At 42.6% G+C, this 21,635-nt stretch overlaps 1 pseudogene; it reads right to left on the bottom strand.

Annotated features, from left to right (window-relative positions):
- Positions 1-20,764, bottom strand: part of LOC127316215 (tRNA-specific adenosine deaminase TAD3-like) — a 60,245-nt pseudogene extending 39,481 nt beyond the window's left edge.
- Positions 20,765-21,635: the final 871 nt, after the last annotated feature.

Genomic DNA, 21,635 nt, shown 5'->3' with positions numbered 1-21,635 from the left:
ATTCTGAGGCCAAGAAGTCTCGGGTTCGTCAGAAGAGCATCATGAGGGCTGATACGTCTCCAACGTATCTATAATTTCCGATGTTCCATGCTTGTTTTATGACAATACCAACATGTTTTGTTCACACTTTATATCATTTTCATGCATTTTCCGGAACTAACCTATTAACAAGATGCCACAGTGCCAGTTCCTGTTTTCTGCTGTTTTTGGTTCCAGAAAGGCTGTTCGGGCAATATTCTCGGAATTGGACGAAATCAACGCCAAACCTCCTATTTTTCCCGGAAGCGTCCAGAACACCGAAGAAGAGTCGGAGAGGGGCCAGGGGGCCACCACACCACATGGCGGCGCGGGCCAGGCCTAGGCCGCGCCGGCCTAGGGTGTGGCGCCCCCAGGTGCCCCCCTGCGCCGCCTCTTCGCCTATAAAAGCCCTTTCGACCTAAAAACGCAGTACCAATTGACGAAACTCCAGAAAGACTCCAGGGGTGCCGCCACCATCGCGAAACTCCAATTCGGGGGACAGAACTCTCTGTTCCGGCACCCTGCCGGACGGGGAATTGCCCCCGGAGCCATCTCCACCGCCGTCTTCACCGCCATCTTCACCGCCATCGCTGCCTCCATGATGAGGAGGGAGTAATCCACCCCCGAGGCTGAGGGCTCCGCTGTAGCTATGTGGTTCATCTCTCTCCCATGTACCTCAATACAATGATCTCATGAGCTGCTTTACATGATTGAGATTCATATGAGTTTTGTATCACTACTATCTATGTGCTACTCTAGCAAAGTTATTAAAGTAGTTCTATTCCTCCTGCACGTGTGTAAAGGTGACAGTGTGTGCACCGTGTTAGTACTTGGTTTATGCTATGATCATGATCTCTTGTAGATTGCGAAGTTAACTATTGCTATGATAATATTGATGTGATCTATTCCTCCTACATATGCATGAAGGTGACAGTGTGCATGCTATGTTAGTACTTGGTTTAGTAGCGTTGGTCTATCTTACACTATAAGGTTACTTAAATATGAACAAATTGTGGAGCTTGTTAACTCCGGCATTGAGGGTTCGTGTAATCCTACGCAATGTGTTCATCATCCAACAAGAGTGTAGAGTATGCATTTATCTATTCTGTTATGTGATCAATGTTGAGAGTGTCCACTAGTGAAAGTGTAATCCCTAGGCCTTGTTCCTAAATACTGCTGCGTTACTACGCTTGTTTATCGTTTCTTGTGTTACTACTGCTGCAATACTACCACCATCAACTACACGCCAGCAAGCTATTTTTACGGCACCGTTGCTACTGCTCATATATATTCATACCACCGTATTTCACTATCTCTTCGCCGAACTAGTGCACCTATTTGGTGTGTTGGGGACACAAGAGACTTCTTGCTTTGTGGTTGCGGGGTTGCATGAGAGGGATATCTTTGACCTCTTCCTCCCCGAGTTCGATAAACCTTGGGTGATCCACTTAAGGGAAAACTTGCTGCTGTTCTACAAACCTCTGCTCTTGGAGGCCCAACACTTGTCTACAGGAAAGGAGGGGGAACGTAGACATCAAGCACTTTTAAAGCGCCGTTGCCGGGAGGAAAGGTAAAAGGCACTCATACTTCGGTTCCGGGTAAAGTACTTTTACGGCGCCATTGTGTTTGTGCTCGAAGCTATTTCCTTTAGATCCTGCAATTGCATCTTTTTGTTTCTTGTTTACACTAGTTAGGCATAATGGAAAACAACAAAAAAATTGGTGAGCTTTTTAATCTTTTTCCTGATTTAGAATTGTTTGATGCGAAAATTAAAAAACCTATGGAACCTTATTTGCATGCTAGTAGCGATGTTATTAGTATGAATGCAATTACTGCTAATACTATGGATAAGTCTAAGCTTGGGGAAGCTAGTTTATATAAGAATAATCTTTTTTGCTCCTCAGCTTTGGAAGAAATATTTTGCTCTGATAATGCTTTATCTCCCATATGCGATAACTCTAATGATGTTTCTGATATTTTAAATCCACCTGCTGAAAGTATTCCGTATAAAATACCTATGAAAATTATCGAATGTGTTATGGACAACCACTATAAAGGGGATGGAACTGTCCATCCTAGAGATCATTTACTATTTTTGCACGAATTATGCGGGTTATTCAAGTGTGCAGGTATCTCTATGGATGAAGTGAGGAAGAAGATATTCTCTGTTTGTTTGTCAGTAAAGCGGCGCATTGGTATAAATTGTTGGAGAATAGACATTCTCTTGGTTGGGAGGAAATTGCATCTCTCTTTTATTCTAAATTTTATCCTCCTCATGAAGTGCATATTGATAGGAATTATATTTATAACTTTTATCCTCGTGATGGAGAGAGTATTTCTCAAGCGTGGGGGAGATTGAAGTCACTAATGCTCAAATGTCCCATTCATGAGCTCCCCCATAATGTTATTGTTAATAATTTTTATGCGAGGCTTTCAGGACAACACAAGGACTATCTGGACGCGTGTTCGGAAGGATCTTTCACAAGCAAAGAGGTTGAAGCTAGGTGGGATCTTCTTGATCGGATTGAGGACAACGCTGAAGGATGGGAGAACGACAAAGGTAAAGAGTCGGGTATAAATTATGATTATGAATGCATTGAAGCTTTTATGGATACCGATAAATTTCGAAATATGAGTGCTACTTATGGTCTTGACTCTCAAGTTGCTGCAAATCTTTATAAAGCCTTTGCTTCTCATTTTGAATTGCCTAAAAATAATTTTGATAAGTATCATGAACCTTTTAAAGAGGCTTGCATGAAGAATGAAATTGTTGTTAATTATTGCAATAAGCATGCTCAAACTCCTAAAAATGCTATTTCTTATAAGCATGTTAATTTTTGTGGAATGCATAGGCCTTGCGGAATTAATCAAGTCAAAGATGAATATTGCATCCATCATATTAATGAAAAAACTAGAAAGTGGTTTAGGGCTCTAGATGATCTTGGTAAAAAAGTTTGTGCCCTCTATCCTTTTATTTGTGAAGTTTGCCATGAAGTGGGTCATTTTAATTTTCAATGCTCCTCCAATGATAATTTGAACCCAATGAGTGCTGCAAATTTGTATTGTGATGATGAAATTACTCCTAATCAGCATGATGAACTTACTTTATTTTTGGGGTGTGAAGAACTGTCGAGAAAAATCTCTTTGTTACATATGAGTGATCTTGATATTGATGATGTCCTGCATGGGTGTTTTTCTTATTGCATTGATAATAGCCATACAAATACTTACATACAAAATATTTTAGAAGATGACACCTTGCCAAAATATGATAGGACATTTGTGTGTTTTCAACTAATTAATGAAAAGGAGGGATCCTCCCAAGTTTCTTCTATTGTTTACGAAAGTAAATCAGGTTATGCGGACGAGCCACCCTTCAAGCCTCTTCCTCCTAAAGAAGGGAACGAGGAGAAGGAAGAGAAGAAGAAGAAGAAGGGAATGAAGAAGAAGAAGAAGAAGGAGAATAAAAAGAAAGAGGTAACGGCGTATCCCCGCGTGAATGAGATAACGCTAGGTAACCGTAAGTATGTTGCTCCTAATGATTATTGTGATAATGAATCTGAATACGATGATCTTCCTATGCCCTTTACATACATTAGCAATCATGATTTGAATGAACACACTACTTTTGATATTGCAAATCTCTCGGGAAACTAATTCTGAAAATGATGATAATAATTGCCATAGTGTCGATTGCTATCCATGCTTCCTCCCATAATAATATAGAAAGCTGTAAGCTTGGGGAAGAGGTGTTTTAAAAACCTTTTGCTACTGATCATTATGTGTTTGATACATCTCCTTCTAATAACAATGATGGTATGGTTATAGATAAACCGACTGTGAAAGATAACTATTCTATTTCTTATGATGACACTGTGCCTCCGATCTTTGATGATTATTATAAAGAATGCTATGATATAGGTTATAATTATCCTTATGAAACTTGTCATAGTCATGATTGGATTACCAAAAACAATTCTTTTAATATGCAACTTGTTTACCATGTTCAAATTCTTGATAATAATCTTGCTCCAATTACTAATAATGAGAATAACTCTTCTTATGCCAAAATTAATGATACTTCTATGCATATGAACCATGATAAGAATGTTTTAAGTGATGGGTATATTGTGGATTTCATCAATGATGCTACTGAAAGTTATTATGAGAGAGGGAAATATGGTTATATGCATCTTAATAATATTAAGTTTCCCCTCTTTATGTTGAGAATCTTGAAGTTACTCGTGTTTTATCCTCTTATGCTTGTCACTTTGTTCTTCATGAATTCATTTGTGTACAAGATTCCTCTTCATAGGAAGCATGTTAGACTTAAATTTGTTTTGAATTTGCTTCTTGAAGCTCTCTTTTGCTTCAAATACTATTTCCCGCGAATGGATTATTAAAACTACTGAGCCCATCTTAATGGCTATAAAGAAAGAACTTCTTGGGAGATAACCCATGTGTTATTTTGCTACAGTACTTTGTTTTATATTTGTGTCTTGGAAGTTGTTTACTACTGTAGCAACGTCTCCTTATCTTAGTTTTGTGTTTTGTTGTGCCAAGTAAAGCCGTTGATAGAAAAGTAAGTACTAGATTTGGATTACTGCGCAGTTCCAGATTTCTTTGCTGTCACGGATCTGGGTCCACCTCCCTGTAGGTAGCTCATAAAATTAAGCCAATTTACGTGCATGATCCTCAGATATGTACGCAACTTTCATTCAATTTGAGCATTTTCATTTGAGCAAGTCTGGTGCCATTTTAAAATTCGTCAATACGAACTGTTCTGTTTTGACAGATTCTGCCTTTTATTTCGCATTGCCTCTTTTGCTATGTTGGATGAATTTCTTTGATCCACTAATGTCCAGTAGCATTATGCAATGTCCAGAAGTGTTAAGAATGATTGTGTCACCTCTGAATATGTTAATTTTTATTGTGCACTAACCCTCTAATGAGTTGTTTCGAGTTTGGTGTGGAGGAAGTTTTCAAGGGTCAAGAAAGGAGGATGATATACTATGATCAAGAAGAGTGAAAGCTCTAAGCTTGGGGATGCCCCGGTGGTTCATCCCTGCATATTTCAAGAAGACTCAAGCGTCTAAGCTTGGGGATGCCCAAGGCATCCCCTTCTTCATCGACAAATTATCAGGTTCCTTCTCTTGAAACTATATTTTTATTCGGTCACATCTTATGTGCTTTACTTGGAGCGTCTGTATGTTTCTTGTTTTTGTTTTTGTTTGAATAAATGCTTGTGTGGGAGAGAGACACGCTCCGCTGGTTCGTATGAACACATGTGTTCTTAGCTCATAATATTCATGGCGAAGTTCTTCGTTAAATTGTTATATGGTTGGAATTGGAAAATGATACATGTAGTAATTGCTATAAATGTCTTGAGTAATGTGATACTTGGCAATTGTTGTGCTCATGTTTAAGCTCTTGCATCATATACCTTGCACCCATTAGTGAGGAAATACATAGAGCTTGTTAAAATTTGGGTTTGCATGAGTGGTTTCTCTAGAGTCTAGATAATTTCTAGTAAGATGTTTGAACAACAAGGAAGACGATGTATAGTTTTATAATGCTTGTAATATGTCTTTTATGTGAGTTTTGCTGTACTAGTTCGTGCTTGTGTTTGCTTCAAACAACCTTGCTAGCCTAAACCTTGTATCGAGAGGGATTACTTCTCATGCATCCAAATCCTGAGCCAAACAACACTATGCCATTTGTGTCCACCATACCTACCTACTACATGGTATTTTCTGCCATTCCAAAGTAAATTGCTTGAGTGCTACCTTTAAAATTCCATCATTCACCTTTGCAATATATAGCTCATGGGACAAATAGCTTAAAAACTATTGTGGTATTGAATATGTAATTATTCACTTTATCTCTTATTAAGTTGCTTGTTGTGCGATAACCGTGTTTACTGGGGACGCCATCAACTATTCATTGTTGAATTTCATGTGAGTTGCTATGCATGTCCGTCTTGTCTGAAGTAAGAGAGATCTACCACTATATGGTTAAGCATGCATATGTTAGAGAAGAACATTGGGCCGCTAACTAAAGCCATGCTCCATGGTGGAAGTTTCAGTCTTGGACAACAATCCTCAAATCTCAAATGAGAAAATTATTAATTGTTGTTACATGCTTATGCATAAAAGAGGAGTCCATTATCTGTTGTCTATGTTGTCCCGGTATGGATGTCTAAGTTGAGAATAATCAATAGCGAGAAATCCAATGCGAGCTTTCTCCTTAGACCTTTGTACAGCGGCATAGAGGTACCCCTTTGTGACACTTGGTTAAAACATGTGCATTGTGATGATCCGGTAGTCCAAGCTAATTAGGACAAGGTGCGGGCACTATTAGTATACTATGCATGAGGCTTGCAACTTGTAAGATATAATTTACATGATACATATGCTTTATTACTACCGTTGACAAAATTGTTTCATGTTTTCAAAATAAAAGCTCTAGCACAAATATAGCAATCGATGCTTTCCTCTTTGAAGGACCATTCTTTTACTTTTATTGTTGAGTCAGTTCACCTATCTTTCTCCACCTCAAGAAGCAAACATTTGTGTGAACTGTGCATTGATTCTTATATACTTGCTTATTGCATTTGTTATATTGCTTTGCATTGACAACTATCCATGAGATATACATGTTACAAGTTGAAAGCAACCGCTGAAACTTAATCTTCCATTGTGTTGCTTCAATGTCTCTACTATGAATTTATTGCTTTATGAGTAACTCTTATGCAAGACTTATTGATGCTTGTCTCGAAAGTACTATTCATGAAAAGTCTTTGCTATATGATTCACTTGTTTACTCATTGCATTTACATTGTTTCGAATCGCTGCATTCATCTCATATGCTTTACAATGGTATGATTAAGATTATGTTGGTAGCATGTCACCTCAGTAAATTATCTTTTATCGTTTACCTACTCGAGGACGAGTAGGAACTAAGCTTGGGGATGCTGATACGTCTCCAACGTATCTATAATTTCCGATGTTCCATGCTTGTTTTATGACAATACCAACATGTTTTGTTCACACTTTATATCATTTTCATGCATTTTCCGGAACTAACCTATTAACAAGATGCCACAGTGCCAGTTCCTGTTTTCTGCTGTTTTTGGTTCCAGAAAGGCTGTTCGGGCAATATTCTCGGAATTGGACGAAATCAACGCCAAACCTCCTATTTTTCCCGGAAGCGTCCAGAACACCGAAGAAGAGTCGGAGAGGGGCCCGGGGGCCACCACACCACATGGCGGCGCGGGCCCGGCCTAGGCCGCGCCGGCCGCGGGTGGGGCGCCCCCCGGTGCGCCCTGCGCCGCCTCTTCGCCTATAAAAGCCCTTTCGACCTAAAAACGCGCAGTACCAATTGACGAAACTCCAGAAAGACTCCGGGCGCCGCCACCATCGCGAAACTCCAATTCGGGGACAGAACTCTCTGTTCCGGCACCTGCCGGACGGGAATTGCCCCCGGAGCCATCTCCACCGCCGTCTTCACCGCCATCTTCACCGCCATCGCTGCCTCCATGATGAGGAGGGAGTAATCCACCCCCGAGGCTGAGGGCTCCATGTAGCTATGTGGTTCATCTCTCTCCCATGTACCTCAATACAATGATCTCATGAGCTGCTTTACATGATTGAGATTCATATGAGTTTTGTATCACTACTATCTATGTGCTACTCTAGCAAAGTTATTAAAGTAGTTCTATTCCTCCTGCACGTGTGTAAAGGTGACAGTGTGTGCACCGTGTTAGTACTTGGTTTATGCTATGATCATGATCTCTTGTAGATTGCGAAGTTAACTATTGCTATGATAATATTGATGTGATCTATTCCTCCTACATATGCATGAAGGTGACAGTGTGCATGCTATGTTAGTACTTGGTTTAGTAGCGTTGGTCTATCTTACACTATAAGGTTACTTAAATATGAACAAATTGTGGAGCTTGTTAACTCCGGCATTGAGGGTTCGTGTAATCCTACGCAATGTGTTCATCATCCAACAAGAGTGTAGAGTATGCATTTATCTATTCTGTTATGTGATCAATGTTGAGAGTGTCCACTAGTGAAAGTGTAATCCCTAGGCCTTGTTCCTAAATACTGCTGCGTTACTACTGCTTGTTTCTTTGTTTCTTGTGTTACTACTGCTGCAATACTACCACCATCAACTACACGCCAGCAAGCTATTTTCTGGCACCGTTGCTACTGCTCATATATATTCATACCACCTGTATTTCACTATCTCTTCGCCGAACTAGTGCACCTATTTGGTGTGTTGGGGACACAAGAGACTTCTTGCTTTGTGGTTGCAGGGTTGCATGAGAGGGATATCTTTGACCTCTTCCTCCCTGAGTTCGATAAACCTTGGGTGATCCACTTAAGGGAAAACTTGCTGCTGTTCTACAAACCTCTGCTCTTGGAGGCCCAACACTGTCTACAGGAAAGGAGGGGGAACGTAGACATCAAGGGCTCTCAATGTGGACGTATCTCCTCCCGGATCCGAGGAGAACATCACTCCGGAGGCCGAGTGGGTTTCTCAGCATGGCATTCCTCTCCCACCAGATGGTCTTGAGATCGAGTCTCCTTCTTGTACTCCACCTCACCCCGGCACTCCATCTGATCTTCCTCCCGGCTGGGCTAACGCTGACCCTTGGGACGCATAGTTTCTCCTGTCCCTTTTTGGTGCCTTGGTGCCAAAGGGGGAGAGTGAGCCCTTATTAGGTTGCTCTCCGTTGGGTATTTGCATGGGGGAGTCACAAGCTCGTGTGTGCTCTTTGATTTCTATCGCTTGTGATTCCATTTTATTCTCTATTTGGTGTCGAACTATGTTTCTAGATATTATGTGTTGCGTGAACTTTATCTATGTGTATGGTAAACTCCGTATGTGAGTCTTCTATGGTTATCTATGTGTGTATGATCTATCTATCTATATGCTTATCACTATGTTGAATTATTAACCCATGGAAGATGGACGCAAGATATAGGGGGAGCTTTGTTTCTTATATGTGTACCTTCGATTGCGGAGAAATTTTCTTGGTACATGCTCATATCTAGGGGGAGCTCCTCTATATCTCTCACATACTTGTTGTTTACTTTGATTATTCCTTGCAAATACTTGTGTTGTCATCAAACACCAAAAAGGGGGAGATTGAAAGAACATTTCCCGCCCTTTTGGGTTTTGTGTGTTTGATGTCAACAATAGGTATCTATTTATGTGTGTTGATGTAGACATGTACATGGTTTCATTATATATACATGGCTGGTGGAAAGGATTGACAAAACTGAAGTCACTACTGCCTTTTTACTTCAGGCGGAAGTTCTGGCCCCTGCTGGCAGAACTTCCGCCCAGATGCTCCATTCAGCAGGATCTCAGCGCCTCTCACGTTGAAGTTCGGCGGAAGTAGGCCGGAAGTTCCGGTCAGCGGAACTTCCGCCCTACTTCCGGGCAAGTTCCGAAAACGGCGATTTGTGTTACAGAATGTTCCAGTATGGTTTTCGCGCATTTTCGGAAGCAGGCCGAAACTTGGCCGGAACTTCCGGTCACCGGAAGTTCCGCCCTAGTTCCGCCCACTCTCAATCCTTCAGCTGCTCTAGTGCGATAACATCCAGCCGGAACTTCCAGCCCTTGTGGCCGGAACTTCCGGTCTTACACAAAAACGTCCACAACGGTCAGATCTGAAGCCCCCACTCATATATATAGCTTTCTTCTCCATTGGGACAAGTGGCTCAATCACTGCACAAGGTCGTCCACCATTAGAGCCACTTCAAGAAACACAAGATTCACAAGATCTCCTCCTCCAACCATCCAAAGCTCTTGATCTTTGAAGATCCGAAGGAGAAGACCCCGATCTACATCCTCACCGAAGCGATTCTCATTTCCCCCTCATATGCTTCAGGGCCCCTTTGCTAGTGTTCCTCTTTTGAGAAACCCTAGTTGTTTGTAGTTGATATTGTTCTTGTTGTTGTTGTTGTTACAGATTTGGGAGCCTCCATTTTGGTTGTGGATGTGTGCCCCAAGAACCTTGTAAAGGCACGGTTTCCGCCTCGAGGAAATCCCTTAGTGGAAGTGGGCTAGGCCTTCGTGGCGGTGCTCACAGGAGACCTGAGTGAAGCCTTCATGGCGTTGGTCTGCCTTTCATAGCGACCACACTCCTCTGAACGTAGACGTACCTTCTTGCAAAGGAAGGGAACTACGGGAATCAACTCTGTGTCTCCACGTGCTCCACTCTCGGTTACCTCTATCCGATTATCTCTCCTATATATTGCGTAGCTATATCTTGCTTAGTTGTTAACCTTGTCATATAGGTAAATTCACATAGTTGCATATCTAGAGAATTTACCTTTGTGTCAAGCCTAAATTTAAAAAAAAACTAAAAATTGGTTAGCACCTATTCACCCCCCCTCTAGGTGCGGCATACGATCCTTTCAGGCGTCCGGGAGGGTGGGCATCGGTGGATCCTGATACGTGTCCGACGTATCGATAATTTCTTATGTTCCATGCCACATTATTGATGATATCTATATGTTTTATGCATACTTTATGTCATTATTATGCGTTTTTCGGAACTAACCTATTGATGAGATGCCGAAGGGCCAGTTCCTGTTTTCTGCTGTTTTTGGTTTCAGAAATCCTAGTAAGGAAATATTCTCGGAATCGGACGAAATCAACACCGAAGATCTTAGAATCCCCGGGAGCTTCCAGAACACCCGAGAACCGCCAGAGAGGGGCCACAGGGGGCCCACACATGGTGGCGGCGCGGCCCAGGAGGGGGGCGCGCCGCCCTAGTGTCTGGTGGCCCCAGACCCCTTCTGACCTTGCCCTTCCGCCTATTTAAAGCCTCCGTCGCGAAAACCCTGACACGTTCGACGAAGTCGCCAGAAACCCTCCAGAACGCCGCCACATCGCGAAACTCCATCTCAGGAGCCAGAAGTCTCCGTTCTGGCACTCCGTCGGGACGGGGAATTGGAGGAGATCATCGCCATCATCACCACCGACGCCTCTCCATCGACCAGCCATGTTTCCCCCATCCATGTGTGATTAATTCCCCCGCTGTAGGCTGAAGGGGATGGTAAGGATTGGATGAGATTGGTCATGTAATAGTGTAAGATTGTTAGGGCATAGTGCCTAGTGTCCGTAATTGGTACTTTGATGATATTGTTGCAACTTGTTATGCTTAATGCTTGTCACTAGGGCCCGAGTGCCATGATCTCAGATCTGAACATGTTATTATTTCATCATGATATTCATTGTTTATGGTCTTACCTGCAAGTTGTATACACATGTCGCTGTCCGGAACCAATGGCCCCGAAGTGACAATAATCGCGACAACCGGAGGGGATGGTAGTGATGTGAGGATCACATGTGTTCACGGAGTGTTAATGCTTTGCTCCGGTACTCTATTAAAAGGAGTACCTTAATATCCAGTAGATTCCCTTGAGGCCCGGCTGCCACCGGCAGGTAGGACAAAAGATGTTCTGCAAGTTTCTCATTGCGAGCACGTACGACTATAATTGGAACACATGCCTATTGATTGCTTTGTACTTAGACACCGTTTTATTATTATCTGCAAATGCCCTGCTTGATTGTTACATGAGTTTCTCTCATCCATGCAACGCCCGTTATCCGTCCCCGTGCCTACAGTATTTTAATCCTGCGGTTTACTATAATCACTACTGCTGTCTCTGTTACTCTGCTGCTATTATTTCACTACTGCTACTACTATAAAACTGTTACTACTGATAAACTCTTGCGAGCAAGTCTGTTTCCAGGTGCAGCTGAATTGACAACTCCGCTGTTAAGGCTTTCAAGTATTCTTTGTCTCCCCTTGTGTCGAATCAATAAATTGGGTTTTACTACCCGCGAAGACTGCTGCGATCCCCTATACTATTGGGTCATCAAGACTGTTTTCTAGCGCCGTTGCCGGGGAGGAAAGGTAAAAGGCACTCATACTCTGGTCCCAGGTAAAGTACTTTTCTGTTGCCGTTGTGTGTGTGCTCGAAGCTATTTCCTTTAGATCCTGCAATTGCATCTTTTTGTTTCTTGTTTACACTAGTTAGGCATAATGGACAACAATGAGCTTCTTATTCTATTTCCTGATTTAAGACATGGATGGTTTGATGCGAAAATTAAAAAACCTATGGAACATATTAGTATGAACGCTTTGAACACCATTGTTGCTAATGATATGGAAAATTCTAAGCTTGGGGAAGCTGGCTTTGATGAGCATGATATTTTTAGTCCCCCAAGCATTGAGGAGAAAATTTACTTTGATGATACTTTGCCTCCTATTTATGATGATTATAATGATATTGGTCTTTTAGTACACTTTGTTATGGAGGATAAATTTGATTATGATTACAATATGCCTCCTATATTTGATGATGAGAATAATAATGATAGCTACTTTGTTGAATTTGCTCCCACTACAACTAATAAAATTGATTATGCCTATGTGGAGAGTAATAATTTTATGCATAAGACTCATGATAAGAATGCTTTATGTGATACTTATATTGTTGAGTTTGCTCATGATGCCACTGAAAGTTATTATGAGAGAGAGGAAAATATGGTTGTAGAAGTTTTCATGTTACTAAAACACCTCTCTATATGCTGAAATTTTTGAAGTTACACTTGTTTTATCTTTTTATGCTTGTTGCATGATGCTTCATGAATTTGTTTATTTACAAGATTCCTATGCATAGGAAGCATGTTAGGCTTAATTTTTTTTTGAATTTGCCTCTTGATGCTCTCTTTGCTTCAAATACCATTTCTTGCGATTGCACCATTAAAACTGCTGAGCCCATCTTAATGGCTATAAAGAAAGAACTTCTTGGGAGATAACCCATGTGTTTATTTTGTTACAGTACTTTTATTTTGTATTTGTGTCTTGAAAGTTGTTTACTACTGTAGCAACCTCTCCTTATCTTAGTTTTGTGCATTGTTGTGCCAAGTAAAGTCGTTGATAGTAAGGTTCATACTAGATTTGGATTACTGCGCAGAAACAGATTTCTTTGCTGTCACCAATTTCGACCTGCCTCTCTGTAGGTAGCTCAGAAAATTATGCCAATTTACGTGAGTGATCCACAGATATGTACGCAACTTTCATTCAATTTGGGCATTTTCATTTGAGCAAGTCTGGTGCCACATTAAAATTCGTATTTACGAACTGTTCTATTTTGACAGATTCTGCCTTTTATTTCGCATTGCCTCTTTTGCTATGTTGGATGGATTTCTTTGTTTCATTAATGTCCAGAAGCTTTGTGCAATGTACAGAAGTGTTAAGAATGATTGTGTCACCTCTGAACATGTGAATTTTTGATTATGCACTAACCCTCTAATGAGTTTGTTTCGAGTTTGGTGTGGAGGAAGTTTTCAAGGGTCAAGAGAGGAGGATGATATACTATGATCAAGAAGAGTGAAGAGTCTAAGCTTGGGGATGCCCCCGGTGGTTCACCCCTGCATATTTCAAGAAGACTCAAGCATCTAAGCTTGGGGATGCCCAAGGCATCCCCTTCTTCATCGACAAATTATCAGGTTCCTTCTCTTGAAACTATATTTTTATTCGGTCACATCATATGTACTTTACTTGGAGCGTCTGTTTGTTTTTGTTTTTCTTTATGTTTGAATAAATTCATGCTTGTGTGGGAGAGAGACACGCTCCGCTGGTTCATATGAACACATGTGTTCTTAGCTTTTAATGTTCATGGCGAAGGTTGAAACTGCTTCGTTAATTGTTATATGGTTGGAAACGGGAAATGCTACATGTAGTAATTGATAAAATGTCTTGGATAATGTGATACTTGGCAATTGTTGTGCTTATGTTTAAGCTCTTGCATCATATACTTTGCACCCATTAATGAAGAAATACATAGAGCTTGCTAAAATTTGGTTTGCATAATTGGTCTCTCTAAGGTCTAGATAATTTCTAGTAAAGAGTTTGAACAACAAGGAAGACGGTGTAGAGTCTTATAATGTTTACAATATGTCTTTTATGTGAGTTTTGCTGCACCGGTTCATCCTTGTGTTTGTTTCAAATAACCTTGCTAGCCTAAACCTTGTATCGAGAGGGAATACTTCTCATGCATCCAAAATCCTTGAGCCAACCACTATGCCATTTGTGTCCACCATATCTACCTACTACATGGTATTTCTCCGCCATTCCAAAGTAAATTGCTTGAGTGCTACCTTTAAATAATTCAAAATTTATCACCTCTTATTTGTGTCAATGTTTTATAGCTCATGAGGAAGTATGTGGTGTTTATCTTTCGATCTTGTCATTTACTTCGGACAGACTTTCACCAATGGACTAGTGGCTCATCCGCTTATCCAATAATTTTGCAAAAAGAGCTGGCAATGGGGTGCCCAGCCCCAATTAATTAACTTGCATTAATAATTCTCTTCACATGTTTTGCTCTGATCTATCAGTAAGCAACTTAATTTTGCAAATAGACACTCCTCCATGGTATGTGAATGTTGGAAGGCACCCGAGGATTCGGTTAGCCATGGCTTGTGTAAGCAAAAGGTTGGGAGGAGTGTCATCCATAAATAAAGAAAAACTAAACTAAAGTACATGTGTAAACAAAAGAGAAGAGGGATGATCTACCTTGCTGGTAGAGATAACGTCCTTCATGGGAGCCGCTCTTGAAAGTCTGGTTGATAAGGTAGTTAGAGTACCCGCTACCATTCGTTGACAACAACAAACACCTCTCAAAACTTTATTTGCATGCTCTTTTATGTTTTCAAAACCAAAGCTCTAGCACAGATATAGCAATCAATGCTTCCCTCTGCAAAGGGCCATTCTTTTACCTTTTATGTTGAGTCAGTTCACCTATTTCTCTCCATCTCAAGAAGCAAACACTTGTGTGAACTGTGCATTGATTCCTACATACTTGCATATTGCACTTGTTATATTACTTTGCATTGACAACTATCTATGAGATATACATGTTATAAGTTGAAAGCAACCGCTGAAACTTAATCTTCCTTTGTGTTGCTTCAATACCTTTACTTTGATTTATTGCTTTATGAGTTAACTCTTATGCAAGACTTATTGATGCTTGTCTTGAAAGTACTATTCATGAAAAGTCTTTGCTTTATGATTCAGTTGTTTACTCATGTCATTACCATTGTTTTGATCGCTGCATTCATTACATATGCTTACAATAGTATGATCAAGGTTATGATGGCATGTCACTCCAGAAATTATCTTTGTTATCGTTTACCTGCTCGGGACGAGCAGGAACTAAGCTTGGGGATGCTGATACGTCTCCGACGTATCGATAATTTCTTATGTTCCATGCCACATTATTGATGATATCTACATGTTTTATGCATACTTTATGTCATTATTATGCGTTTTCCGGAACTAACCTATTGACGAGATGCCGAAGGGCCAGTTCCTGTTTTCTGCTGTTTTTGGTTTCAGAAATCCTAGTAAGGAAATATTCTCGGAATCGGACGAAATCAACACCGAAGATCTTAGAACACCCGAGAGCTTCCAGAACACCCGAGAACCGCCAGAGAGGGGCCACAGGGGGCCCACACATGGTGGTGGCGCGGCCCAGGAGGGGGGCGCGCCGCCCTAGTGTCTGGTGGCCCCAGACCCCTTCTGACCTTGCCCTTCCGCCTATTTAAAGCCTCCGTCGCGAAAACCCTGACACGTTCGACGAAGTCGCCAGAAACCCTCCAGAACGCTGCCACATCGCGAAACTCCGTCTCAGGAGCCAGAAGTCTCCGTTCTGGTACTACTCCGGGACGGGGAATTGGAGGAGATCATCGCCATCATCACCACCGACGCCTCTCCATCGACCAGCCATGTTTCCCCCATCCATGTGTGAGTAATTCCCCCGCTGTAGGCTGAAGGGGATGGTAGGGATTGGATGAGATTGGTCATGTAATAGTGTTAGATTGTTAGGGCATAGTGCCTAGTGTCCGTAATTGGTACTTTGATGATATTGTTGCAACTTGTTATGCTTAATGCTTGTCACTAGGGCCCGAGTGCCATGATCTCAGATCTGAACATGTTATTATTTCATCATGATATTCATTGTTTATGGTCTTACCTGCAAGTTGTATACACATGTCGCTGTCCGGAACCAATGGCCCCGAAGTGACAGAAATCGAGACAACCGGAGGGGATGGTAGTGATGTGAGGATCACATGTGTTCACGGAGTGTTAATGCTTTGCTCCGGTACTCTATTAAAAGGAGTACCTTAATATCCAGTAGATTCCCTTGAGGCCCGGCTGCCACCGGCTGGTAGGACAAAAGATGTTGTGCAAGTTTCTCATTGCGAGCACGTACGACTATAATTGGAACACATGCCTATTGATTGCTTTGTACTTAGACACCGTTTTATTATTATCTGCAAATGCCCTGCTTGATTGTTACATGAGTTTCTCTCATCCATGCAACGCCCGTTATCCGTCCCCGTGCCTACAGTATTTTAATCCTGCTGTTTACTATAATCACTACTGCTATCTCTATTACTCTGCTGCTGTTATTTCACTACTGCTACTGCTATAAAACTGTTACTACTGATAAACTCTTGCGAGCAAGTCTGTTTCCAGGTGCAGCTGAATTGACAACTCCGCTGTTAAGGCTTTCAAGTATTCTTTGTCTCCCCTTGTGTCGAATCAATAAATTGGGTTTTACTACCCGCGAAGACTGCTGCGATCCCCTATACTTGTGGGTCATCAGATCCCCGACTGTCGAATAGACCGGTGGGGGCGACGACGACTCGGTGATCCAAGCTGATAGCGGTGATGGCGATGGGGGGAAGCGGACCTGCTGACTAGGGACGCCGCTCGTGGCGGTGGAGGCCGGCCCTGTGGTGGCGGGCGGAGGCCACGTCGGCCAGGGCAGGGCCGGTGGCGGGGGCGGCAGCAGCTGCACGCCGGAGCGCCGGTCTCCAGGGCACGGTCGCCGGGACGGTGGCGGCGGGCGGCTGCGGCGGCGCCGGCGGCCCCTGGGAGCCGATCAGGTATAGCCGGATCCCCTGGACGGCGGTGACGAGGTCGTTGATGGCCCCGCTCATCGGCGGGGCGAATTGCGACACGATGGCGGCGGCCATAGTGGCGGGCAGCGGGCCGGCCGGCGTGGTAGACGCAGGCGGTGGCGACGACATGATCGAACGAGAGCTATCTGATATCAAGTTGGTAAGAGCTCGGGTTCTACCGTGTCTAGGGCGTAGGTTGTAGGGGAAGGCGGAGAGCTGGCGCGGCCGAGGAGGAGGGCGCCGGTGACAGGGCGCCGTGGCGGCGGCGCAAGGAGGCGGCGGCTATGGTTAGGAGAGACCGACTCCTTTGGGAGTCGGCAATAATGATATGATTATTGCTTGATTCATCACGTCTAATTACAACTAGTATTTATGAGCTGAAAAGAGATAAAAATAAATGGGCTAAGCCCCCTAATTGGGCCCACGGTTGGGCCCCCTCCTAGTATACGACAGGCCGGTCATAACAACAAGTAACAACATGGAATTTACTATATTTTTAAGTTGCAAGTCAAACTGCGTCCAAAGCAACAATCTACATTAGCAAGATCAATTTCCATTCGACGCCGGAAACATTTTAGTGAAGTTAACCACATCGGCGGTTAAATTCTCACCACAACACAACGTAAACCAGGCCCCGACACTTTTTCTTTATTTTTATCACCCTCCCGCCATGCTTGGAATGGCCGCAGAGGAGATATTATTGGAACTTCAAAGGGTATGGCGGCTAGCACTACCACTATGGTCTGCTGCCACCCACCCTCGTCGGCTGCACTGTACAAGGTGGGGGATGCATGCTCCATATCTGGTTGTTGGTGCCTATGTTTATATTTTGAGCTTTTGTCAATTTTGTTGAAAGTTATAACCGAATTTAGTGGAAGTTCCACACAAAAAATGAAAGTTCCTCAAATCTAGCTGAGAGCTTTACTTTTTGGGTTGAAAGATTTCTGACTTTCAGTGGAATGCTATCCAAATTTTGGTTGAAAGTTCCTCAGATCTAGTTGAAAGGTTTGGAGTTTTGGTTGACAGATTTCAGAAATATTAGAGGAAAGTATCTAAGTTAGTAGGAAGATTGTGGCTTAATTTTCAGTTCAAATTCATGTGGAAGAGGGTAGCGGGTGGTGATCATTTCCAGTGGTGGGTTCCTTGCTGTCAGGGAGAACAAGACCAAAAGGGAAAGTCTGGATGGGTTCCAACCTTGGGTTGGCTGTTGGAATAGGCTGCACCATGGCTAACTGCAAGCTTGCCTCCCAAGTGAAGTCGTGTCAATGTAATCTCACTCGGCCAGATATTAACGGAAGGAAATAGTATAATTAGTCATCTAATATAAGGGTCATAATGCAGGAGACATGGTATCAGTGAAATATATGTTTTTTTACTGCAACCCTAATAGGGAACAAGTACAACTTTTTGGAAGAAAATCAAAATATGAAGTAGCAACATAGATGATCCAGATATTCTTGCACAACCTTGTTTAAGTAATAGTGCACTGAAAAAACAGACCCTGAGGTTCATCTCTCATAACTTCAACTGTGGCCTTTGTGACGTACAACTATTAGATCCCAAATCAGAATTATTTGTTAACACCGTCTATGCTAAGAAGAACATTTATGATACTGCAAATTATATCTTGTAAAATTATGATTCAATTAGTCAAATAAGTAGCAATGATACTGTCAACTAACACTCCTATTTTTTGCCTAATAGACTTTCCCTTGAACAGAGTAACAAATGTTTGAATCTCTTTCTAGGCTGGGCACAGCCTTATTTGACAAGGCCGGCTGTTCAGTACTCGAACATAAGGATATCATTGCTAAGCACCCAAACAAGGAGAGGAAATCCTTGACTAAAAGTTCAAGCCTATTTGGTTCACCATTCACCATGACAGACTATATTTGGCTTATATGCTGATTAAGGATGGTGGTGTTCCACACTACACAAATGGTTTGGCCTAGCAGAGCTAGCCCATTTGTTCAAAGCAACCAAGTATACAGGACAGGAGTAACAAGCAGCATTAAAATTAATAGAACGTGGGAAATATGATACATTATCAGAATATACTCATGCGGGGGATGATAAGAAGTTGGCCAAAGTTTGCACTGTTCCTCCCAGTCCTCTTTCGACATAGCAGGACAACTGGCAACCTGCGGAAAACTTTGCCAATATTAAATATCAACATATGACAGCCTTCACCTCTAAACCCATTCAGTTGATCCTATTTTTATACATCAGAGTGATAACTATTTAGTTACACAGCTTTATCTACTAACATTACAATCCACATTCCAAAACAAAATAAATTTACTTAAGTATTTAACTTAACCAATGCTCCCGATATCAGTGAATTATTCACGACAAGATGCACCACTTTTGGGTTGTCAACAGGTCAGACACAGAAAACTTGGTTGTAGTTGCTGCGGAGATCAAACCTGAAACAACATTTCCATCCATGAAAAAATGTGTGAAGAGTTTCAGAATGAATAGTAAGAACTAGCTGGTGGCCTAATGTTGCCATTTTTATGTGCTTATTTTATGACCTGAAAATTCGTCCCCATGCCCGACAAAAGCAATAAATAGGAGTTAAGCTCCCCAAGGATAATGGGGGGACTTACTTTGGCAATAAAAGGTATCAAATGGTAAGTCTCTACTACCTTCTGTACATGATCGTGAAACCCATTTTTACAATTTTCAGGCCCAAAGGGAAGTCATAAGATGATCGATATCTCAGGTTTTCCTGCAAAAGAAAAAACAATTACTGGTCAACATGGCATACCCAGTTTTTAATATAGTGAGCTGCTCAGATTTACTTCGCAATTTATACATGATCTTGCTAGCATTTGCAACTCTTAAGGGCTCTAACACGATACACTTAGCAGTATATATTGAGCTATACAATGACTTCAATGATCATGTGTAATGAAATTAGGAAGTATATGCACTCAAAGCGCAACAGAAAATAATACATAACTAGATAAAAAAAGTATACACTACCACATTCAATACGCCGACGCACCCGCTTAACATGCCGCAGATTCTCCAATGGGCATACCTGATTCAAATGCCTGAAATGTCAGTCACACTAACAAGCCATTGCCTTGAATATTTCCAAAATGATTTTAAAAGTTTGTGCGTAGACAAACAACCAGGGAAGAACCCGGATTAATTTTAAAAAAAAATTCAGGGCATGGGAATCGTCGTCAATAGGGGAGGGCGGCGCGCCGATTCAGCTGCCGGCGGTGAACGGAGAGGGGTTTCCCGGCGGCTGGGGCTGTGAAATATCCGGCGAGGGAACCGGGAAGCGATACAACAAGGGTGGCCCATCACCGGCCCACTTTCAAGGACCCAGTCTACGGCCTTCTTGGAATACCCTTTTCTTGTTATAAGAAAAAAACAGTTTGTTTTCCTTTCGAGCTGATCACCTGTTATCTTCCGTCATGTGTCGTCAACCTTACTTGTCAATTGTCATCTTCAAAAAAAAAAAAACACACTTGTCATCTTAGACAGCTGGCAGCACGACGACGATGTCCAGTGTGGCACCAAACACAATCAGACAAGATTCACTTCATTACAGCAAAGACAAGGTGACGATCGAAAGTAAGCGGAGAGAAAAGGGGGTTACCATGTAGACATGTAGTATAGTAGGGTATTGGATAGTTGTCAATCAAATTATGCATTTTTTTATACTTTATATGTCATGGTTCTTAGGGCTGACTTACGAAAAAATATCACTCTATCTCACCCCAAGAAGTAACAAAATGTAAAGTATTAAACCTCTTGGATTTGAGTTCACTTCCCATCCTAACATATTATCAAGTACTCCACTGCTCCCTCATCCCGTGGAACAAACAGAGGCGGCAGCTAGGGCAGCCGCCGCCATCTTCCTTATCCTTCGATAATTGCTGGGCCGACGCGTGGGCGCACGCCGCCGGGAGAGACGACAAGTACGACGTGCGGTGGAAGGAGATGCTTGCCAAACATGGCGTTCGGATCGCCTTGCTGAAGGCAACCTCCGCGGCGAAGAAGAGGAACACCGACCTGGTGTTCCTGATCGGCGGCAATGATGGCAAGATGGACAAGGAGACGAGGGCTTGGTACGACGGCCATCGCCAAGACATCCTTCGGCCTCCGTCGACTGCCGCCGCTGCGACGTCCACTCCCGTCGCTGCGACATCGGCGGCCGATGATGCATCGCCGCCCGATTCTGCGCCAGACAAGGCGCATGAAGGGACTGTCGATGAGCCTGTAATCGTCTAGTTTTTGTTCGATTGCCGGAATGTGGTTGATCCAATCGCCGAACTATTGGACGATGCTTTTGTGTAGCGGGAAGACGATTTTTTGAAACTACCCTCGCTGATGGGCGAATGACGGGGTGCGACTGGGAAAATTTTGCCCCCCACGCCCTTTTTTCATCCAATCCGGCGTTTGTTAAGTCCGGATTTCCGCCCGGGAGTCTCAAACCCCTTAGGTCTTGGGAAATTCAACCAGCCGCTGATTGAGGTTGCAGTGTTGAGAAAGTAGGATGGACCGGTGCACCGCCATTGACACTGGGGAATCAAGACCTGACTAAAGAATGCTGATGGGCAGTGTTGAGGGTGAACCTCCTGCAGTCCCGC

The sequence above is a fragment of the Lolium perenne genome, chromosome 7 (assembly GCF_019359855.2).
Source record: "Lolium perenne isolate Kyuss_39 chromosome 7, Kyuss_2.0, whole genome shotgun sequence".
Lineage (NCBI taxonomy): Eukaryota > Viridiplantae > Streptophyta > Magnoliopsida > Poales > Poaceae > Lolium > Lolium perenne.
The sequence above is the reverse complement of the archived record's forward strand: the minus strand, read 5'-3'. Positions and strand labels throughout refer to the sequence as shown.